The sequence below is a fragment of the Cervus canadensis genome, chromosome 21 (assembly GCF_019320065.1).
Source record: "Cervus canadensis isolate Bull #8, Minnesota chromosome 21, ASM1932006v1, whole genome shotgun sequence".
Classification (NCBI taxonomy): Eukaryota; Metazoa; Chordata; class Mammalia; order Artiodactyla; family Cervidae; genus Cervus; species Cervus canadensis.
The window spans coordinates 41113171-41121512 of NC_057406.1; the positions used below are offsets into that span (position 1 = coordinate 41113171).

An 8342-nucleotide genomic window follows, 5' to 3' on the forward strand; every position below is an offset into this window, starting at 1 on the left:
TTGAAGCTGAAGCTTCAATACTTTGGCCACCTGATGCGAAGGGCCAACTCATCAGAAAAGACCTTGATGCTGGGAAAGATTGAAGGCAAGAGGAGAAGGGGATGAAAGAGGATGAGATGGTTGGATCACTGACTCAGTGGACATGAGTTTGAGCAAACTCCGGGAGTTGGTGAAGGACAGGGAAGATGGCATGCTGTAGTCCATGGGGTCACAAAGATTCAGACACAATTGAGTGAATGAACAACAGTATGTGTAGTATGAACTGCTGCTCAGGTGGCGCTAGTCGTAAAGAACCCGCCTGCCAATGCAGGAGACATAATAAATGTGCGTTTGATCCCTGGGTTGCAAAAATCCCCTGGTGGAGGGCATAGCAATCCACTCCAGTATTTTTGCCTGGAGAATCCCATGGACAGAGGAGCCTGGCAGGCTACACTCCATAGGGTTGCAAAGAGTTGGACGTGACTAGGTGACTCAACAACAGCAATCTAATTTATATTATATGTTTGTGTCTGGACAGTGGAAAGTATGAACAGAAAGAAACTATTAACAGTGATTCTCATCTGGAGAGTACAATGTGCAGTGAGCTTTTTTATTTTTTATATTATTCACTTAGTAATATTATTATGAACTGAACTGTGTCTCCTCTAAATTCACATGTTGAAACCTTAACACCCAGTGTGACTGTAATTGGAGATAGGGTATGATAATGGCCATACTTGTGGTGCCCTTATAAGAAGGACACCAGAGAACTCCCTCTTTCCATGTGTGTTCAGAGGAAAGGCTATTTGAGAACATATCGAGAAGGCAGCTACTGTGCTCACTTTGGCAGTACATATTAAAATTGAAACTGTACAGAAATGATGAGCATAGCCCCTGCATGAGGATGACACACAAATTCATGAAATGTTCCATATTTTTTAAAACAAGATCAACACTTTAAAAGAAGGAGGAGGAAGAGGAGGAGGCAGCAGCTATCTGCAAAGTAAAAAGTGATCTTAACCAGAAACCAAACTTGCTGGCACCTTGATTATGGAATTTTTGCCTCCAGAACTCTGAGAAAATAAATCTCTATTGCTCAAGCCACCCAGTCTACAGTATCTTGTTATAGCAACTTGAGGAGACTAATACAGATATGTAGAAATTTTTATACTGGTGTTATTGGATAGTCTCTGTTGGAAGAGACACTTTTTTTTTTTAAAGCAGATGCTTTAAAAGCCTACTTCAGGACAGAACCTGAATTTCCATCACAGGAACTTTTTCAATGATATGTCCATCAGGGTTCAGTTCAGTTCAATTCAGTCGCTCAGTCATGTCAGACTCTTTGCGGCCCCATGAACTGCAGCACACCAGGCTTCCCTGTCCATTATCAACTCCCAGAGAGTACTCAAACTCGTGTCCATTGAGTCAGTGATGCCATCCAACCATCTCATTCTCTGTCATCCCCTTCTCCTCCCACCTTCAATCTTTCCCAGAATCAGGGTCTTTTCAAATGAGTCAGTTCTTCGCATCAGATGGCCAAAGTATTGGAGTTTCAGCTTCAACATCAGTCCTTCCATTGAACACCCAGGACTGATCTCCTTTAGGATGGACTGGTTGGATCTCCTTGCAGTCCAGGGGATTCGCTCAAGAGTCTTCTCCAACACCATCAGGGTTAGACTGTATTAATGAAGATAATTAACACCAACTGCTGAAACTGGCCTCTAAATCTTAGTATTTCTACACCACAAAGATTTACTTCTTGTTCATGTTGCATGTTTAACAGGCTTTGGCAGGGAGCTCTATTCTATGTAGACAGGCAGAGACCCAGGCTGACAGGATTGACCATCTTGCTACATTACTCTTTCAACATATGGTTTCAGAGTTTGCCAAAACATGGAAAGCAAACCAGAGTGTCAAACAAGGCTTTTCACTAACCCAGCTCAGGAGAAACACACACTAACTGTGCTCATAGAACTAGTCACATGACCCCAACAAACCTGCAAAGGAAGCTGGGAAATATGAGAACTACATGAATATTTATTTATTGATTTTTATTTGAAAATATTTATTTGGCTGTGTTGTGTCTTAGTTGCAGCACACAGGATTTCTTCATTCTGTCATGCTGGGTCTTTTGTTGTGGTGTGCGAGCTCTCTGTTTGTATCACATGGGCGCTAGAATGCTCAGTAGCTGCAGCATGTGTGAGCTTAGCTACCTTATTTCATTTGGATCTTAGTTCCCTGACCAGGGATCAAACCCATGTTCCCTGCATTGAAAGGTGGATTATTAACTACTGGACCACCAAGGAAGTGCCACTACATGAACATTGTTGCTATTGTTCAGTTGCTCAGTCATGTCCAACTCTTTGTAGCCCCATGGACTGCAGCACGCCAGGCTTCCCTGTCTTTCACCATCTCCCGGAGCTTGCTCAAACTCACGTCCATTGAGTCAGTGATGCCATCTAACCATCTTGTCCTCTGTCGTTCCCTTCTCCTCCTGCCTTCAATCTTGCCCAGCATCAGGGCTGAGTCAGCTCTTTGCATCAGGTGGCCAAAGAATTGCAGCTTCAGCCTTAGCATCAGTCTTTCCAATGAATATTCAGGGTTGATTTCCTTTAGGATTAACGATTGGATCTCCTTGCAGTCCAAGGGACTCTCAGAGTCTTCTCCAACACCACACTTCAAAAGCATCAATTTTTCAGTGCTCAGCCTTCTTTATGGTGAAACACTCACATCCATACATGACCACTGGAAAAACCATAGCCTTGGCTAGATGGACTTCTGTTGGCAAAGTAATGTCTCTGCTTTTTAATATGCTGTCTAGGTTTGTCATAGCTTTTCTCTCAAGGAGCAAGCGTCTTTTAATTTCATGGCTGCAATCACCATCTGCAGAGATTTTGGAGCCCAAGAAAATAAAGTCTGTCCTTGTTTCCATTGTTTCCCCATATATTTTCCATGAAGTATTGGGACTGGATGCCATGATCTTCGTATTTTGAATGTTGAGTTTTAAACCAGCTTTTTCACTCTCCTCTTTCATCTTTCCCTGGTGGCTCAGACAGTAAAGTGGTAAAGCCTACAATGCGGGAGACCTGGGTTCAATCCCTGGGTTGGAAAGATCTCCTGGAGAAGGAAATGGCAACCCACTCCAGTATTCTTGCCTGGAAAATCCCATGGAGGAAGAGCCTGGTAGGCTACAGTCCATGAGGTCACAAAGAGTCGGACATGACTGAGCGACTTTTCACTTTCACTTTCATCTTTATCTCTAGACTCTTTGGTTCCTCTTTGCCTTCTGCCATAAATGTGGTGTCATCTGCATATCTGAGGTTATTGATATTTCTCCTGGCAATCTGATCCCAGCTTGTGCTTCATCCAGCCCAGCATTTCTCATGATGTACTCTGCATTTAAGTTAAATAAGCAGAGTGACAATATACAGCCTTGACATATTCCTTTCCCCATTTGGAACCAGTCTGTTGTTCCATGTCCAGTTCTAACTGTTGCTTCCTGAACTGCATACAGATTTCTCAAGAGGCAGGTCAGGGGGTCTGGTATTCCCACCTCTTTCAGAATTTTCCACAGTTTTTTGTGATCCATACAGTCAAAGGCTTTGGCGTAGTCAGTGAAGCAGAAGTAGATGTTCTTCTGGAATTTCTTGCTTTTTCTATGATCCAACAGATGTTGGCAACTTGATCTCAGGTTCCTCTGCCTTTTCTAAATTCAGCTTGAACGTCTATAAGTTCACAGTTCATGTACTGTTGAAGCCTGGCTTGGAGAATTTTGAGCATTACTTTGCTAGCGTGTGAAATGAGTGCAATTATATGGTAGTTTGAACATTCCTTGGCACTGCCTTTCTTTGGGATTGGGATGAAAACTGACCTTTTCCAGTCCTGTGGCCACTGCTGAGTTTTCAAAATTTGCCGGCATATTGAGGGCAGCACTTTCACAGCATCATCTTTTAGGATTTGAAATAGCTCAGCTGGAATTCTATCACCTCCACTAGCTTTGTTCATAGTGATGCTTCTAAGGCCCACTTGACTTCACACTCCAAGGTATCTGGCTCTAGGTGAGTGATCACACCATCATGGTTAGCTGGGTCATTAAAATCATTTATGTATAGTCCTTCTGTGTATTCTTTCCAGCTCTTCTTATCTTCTGCTTGTCTTAGGTCCATACCATTTCTGTCCTTTATTGTGCCCATCTTTGCATGAAATATTCACTTGGTATCTCTAATTTTCTTGAAGAGATCTCTAGTCTTTCCCATTCTATTGTTTTCCTCTGTTTCTTTGCAGTGTTCAGTTAGGAAGGCTTGCTTATCTCTCCTTGCTATTCTTTGGAACTCTTTTTTTCAGATGGGTGTATCTTTCCTTTTTTCTCTTGCCTTTAGCTTCTCTTCTTAGCTATTTGCAAGACCTCCTCAGAGAACCATTTTGAACATATAAAGAATACCAAATGTTCCTGTCATACTCCTTGTTATGGATTGAAATATATTCCACCAGGGCCTCGGAATATGATGTTATATGGAAATAGTGTATTTACAGAAGTAATCAAGTTAAAAAATGCCTTGATGTAAAAATCTTTCTCCTGGGACTTCTCTGGTGGTCCAGTGCTTAAGACTTTGTCTTCCAATGCAGAGAGGTGCAGGTTCAATCCCTGGTGGGAGAGCTAAGATCCCACATGCCTTGCGACCAAAAAAACAAAACTTAACACAGAAACAATAGTGTAAGAAATTCAATAAAGGCTTTTAAAATGGTCTACATAAGAAAAAAAAAAAAAAAACCACCAAACTCAAAAAATCTTTCTTCTGTCTCTAGTAAAATGAGGTCATTAGAGTGAGCCCTAATTCAATAAGACTAGTGCTTTTATAAAAGGAGGACATTTGGAGCCAGAGACAGACATGCACAGAAGCAAGTTGATGTGAACACATGCAGGGAGCAGACTGTCACGTGAAGAAGGAGACAGAGATTGGAGTTATGCTTTCACAAACAAAGAAATGTTTGTGGTCACTAAAAGTTAGGGGAGAGCCATGGAACAGATTCTTCTTTACAATCCTTAAAGGAAACCAAACCTGCTGAGGTCTTGACTTTGAACTTTTAGCTTGTAGAGCTATGAGGCAATAAACATCTATGTTTTAAAGAAACCGGTTTGTGGTACTTTGCCACAATAGCCCTAGAAAACAAATACAATTCTCTATCAAATCTAAGCAGAAAGGGATTTAATACATGGGATTAGATGCTTAATATTTCCTCTGTTAGGATGAATGAAAAAACAGGCTCTAGGCTAGACATCTTGGAAATACTCCCAGAATCACTGGGACTCCTAGGATTACTGATATGTTTACTACAATCAGGAGCTGGCTCTCAGGATCTCTTCACCTTAGCCACTATCTGAGAATCAGGAAAATATCATCAGAACCATCAACTCCAGAACTGTCTCACGTTCATGATCTGCACAAGCAAAATGGATGCCTTGCATACCTCCTCCATCCTCTCACAGTTTAGTTCAGAATTTAAGCCTTTGAGCCTGTTTTGGGGAACAAAAATACCTGGAGTGCTTTGTTGCAAATATATCTGGATATGTAGCTTTTAGCTTTTTAGTTTCTGAAGCAAAAGAAAAAGAGAAAAGGCCCACAAGAAAGAGGCTGAAATACATTTTGAACAAGCTGTTGTTTTCCTTTTATCTTTTTGGTCGCCATTTTATGATTTATTTCTTTAACATCCTTCTTCTGATTCCTCTTAAATATTCCTATTACCCATTTTGCCCTTGGTCATTTTTCCTCTTCTTTATATTCTCTGAACAAGTGCATTCTAAATTAGTCCAGGTGTCTCAATCATTCTTGCCTGGAGAATTCCAGAACAGAGCAGCCTGGCAGGTTACGGTCCATGGGGTCACAACGAGTCGGACACAACTGAGTGACTCACACACACACACACACCCCATCATTACCACTCCAGGATATACTACCGTCATCTCTGACTTGATTACCACAATACTCCCTATCAGGTTTCCTGTTCTTCCCCCATCCCAAATCAGTGGGATGGAGGTGATTTTTGTAAAATTCATAACATCATGTCTCTCTTTGGTCACCCTTCTGATTCTCTTCATTACCTTCAGGAGACATCGCTCACTCCTCCCTCTCATGAGTTCACCTTGGTCTGACCAGCTATTAGCCTTGACACTCACTATTCCCTCATAGGCCGCGCCCTATCTAAGTTACACTAAGCTGTTTAAACCATCCAGAATGCCTCATGTCCTTTCCTTTCTCTTCACTTTTGCACAAGTCGTTCCCTCTGTCTGGTTTGGAAGTTGTTTCCCTTCATCTTTGTCAGGTCAACTCCTATTAATCCTTTCATCTAGGAAGCCCAGGCTAGATCCCTCTCCTATGTGCTGACTTCTGTATTAATTCTAGTTACTTGCTGATTTCCTTCCTCAGAGGAGAGAATGAGAAGAGAGATTTGAGCAATTTTGCAGAATGTATTCTATTCACCTTTGTAGCGTTAGTTTTTAATATAGCTTTGATTTAATTATTTATATTCTCTATTTTACTTTTGGTTTGTTTGCTTTTGGTTTTGTCAGTGGTGTGAAGAGTGGCACACATTAAAGTCTGCTGTCAGGATTTTGAGGTATATCATTTTCTACCTTTGCATTAGCTTCCTAGTACTGCTAATGCTGCTTAAAAACTTAATTTCATTTTGGTAGTAGGTCACATCTTTAGTAGTTATGTTATTATTCCTATTTCATAGATTGGGATTGGGAGTAAGGTCACATCATTCTTAAATAGAATGATTAATCCAGAACTTCTTCCCTCATGATGTACTAAGTCTAAAATAATAAGTTCTAATTCTTGACTAGCCCAAATAAAGTATATTTAATATGCAGAACATATACTCATTCATTTATACAGACATCTATCTATTTACCCATTTAGACAAATATTCAGTAACTGAAGAGGAAAGAGAATAAATAAAAGCCATCAAAAAGAAATGAAAAGTCAACTGATGGATAAAACTTTATACATATTATATGTAATATACTTAGAACTTTATGATACACTATGTTATTCACTAATTTTGCTGTGTCACTGATGTGTAAGTTTTATCATCCATCCCAGTTATACAGCATTTCTAGAAGATTGGTTCTTTTTTAAAAAAATATTTATTTATGTCTTGGCTGCGTCAGGCCTTAGTTGCGGCACACACGCTCAGCAGTTGTGGTGCATGGGCTTAGTTGCCCTGTAGCACGTGGGATCGAAGGGAACGAAGGTTCCCTGACCAGGGATCGAACCCATGTCCCCTGCATTGGAAGGTGGTTTCTTAACCAAACCCAGGGAAGTCCCAGAAAACTAGTTCTTAAAACTCAAATTGACTCATGCTGCCCATTACTGGTTAGATGGACTGGTTGGGAATTAGAAAGGAGCGATGTTCAAAGTCTCTCCTAGACTGGGCTGGTGACAGAAGAAATCCTGGCTTTTGTCCCTTTTGTTTACCACAGTGTAGCAGTGAGCCCTTGGATATGCAAAGGCAGCTAACCAAGGGCTGAAAAGCTACATTTTTCTTCACCGTAAAGTGTGGGCTTTGAGTTGGTATAGGAAAGATGAAGAAGGAAACAGCAACCCATTCCAGTATCCTTGCCTGGAGAATCCCAGGGATGGAGGAGCCTGGTGGGCTGCCGTCTATGGGGTCGCACAGAGTCAGACACGAATGAAGCGACTTAGCAACAGCAGCAGGAAAGGTGAAAAAGAGTCCTGAATAACAAAGGAGAAAGGAGGTTTGAGGAGTTTCTATGAATGCAAAACAACATTTTGGGAACCTGAAATACAGATAGAAAGAGGCTAATGAGAAATTCTCAGAGATAGGGTAGGTGTTTAAGAACAGGGATGCCAAACATGTAACATTTTGTTGTTAGCATTGTTGTGAGGTAAAATCAGCCTATTATCTCAAACAGTTAATAAAATATGCCACATGTTTTGAAGGTGGGAGGATTAAAGGAGGTGATAAGTTCCACTGGTATATGGGCGAGGAGCAAAGCGAAGAAAACAGTCTAGAGCAAAGAAATAACTCTACTACTCTTAATTCTTAATTGTGTTGTCACACTGCCCTCTAATGGTTTGTCAGTATTTCACTATTAGCAGATTCAATTGTTAGCTTCTGAGCCACCTGACTGATGTTACCATTTGCAGACAATTTCCCGGTTCAGTTTAGTTCAGTTCAGTCGCTCAGTCGTGTCCGACTCTTTGCGACCCCATGGATATATTATAATATTACCCCATATTATATTATATATTAATACACCTGCTCTTTAAATTTTGCCATTAACAAATAAAAAAGACTATGTCCTTTGAGGCCACAAATAAAGGAAAAGCAGTTGCATA

The 8342-nt window shown here is 40.9% G+C and overlaps 1 non-coding gene across 1 annotated transcript; it reads left to right on the forward strand.

Moving 5' to 3' along the window:
• The first annotated feature begins 810 nt into the window (after positions 1 to 810).
• On the forward strand, positions 811 to 918 carry LOC122424094. The gene has a single exon (XR_006264295.1). It is a non-coding gene; the product is annotated as a U6 spliceosomal RNA (small nuclear RNA).
• The last annotated feature ends 7424 nt before the right edge of the window (positions 919 to 8342 follow it).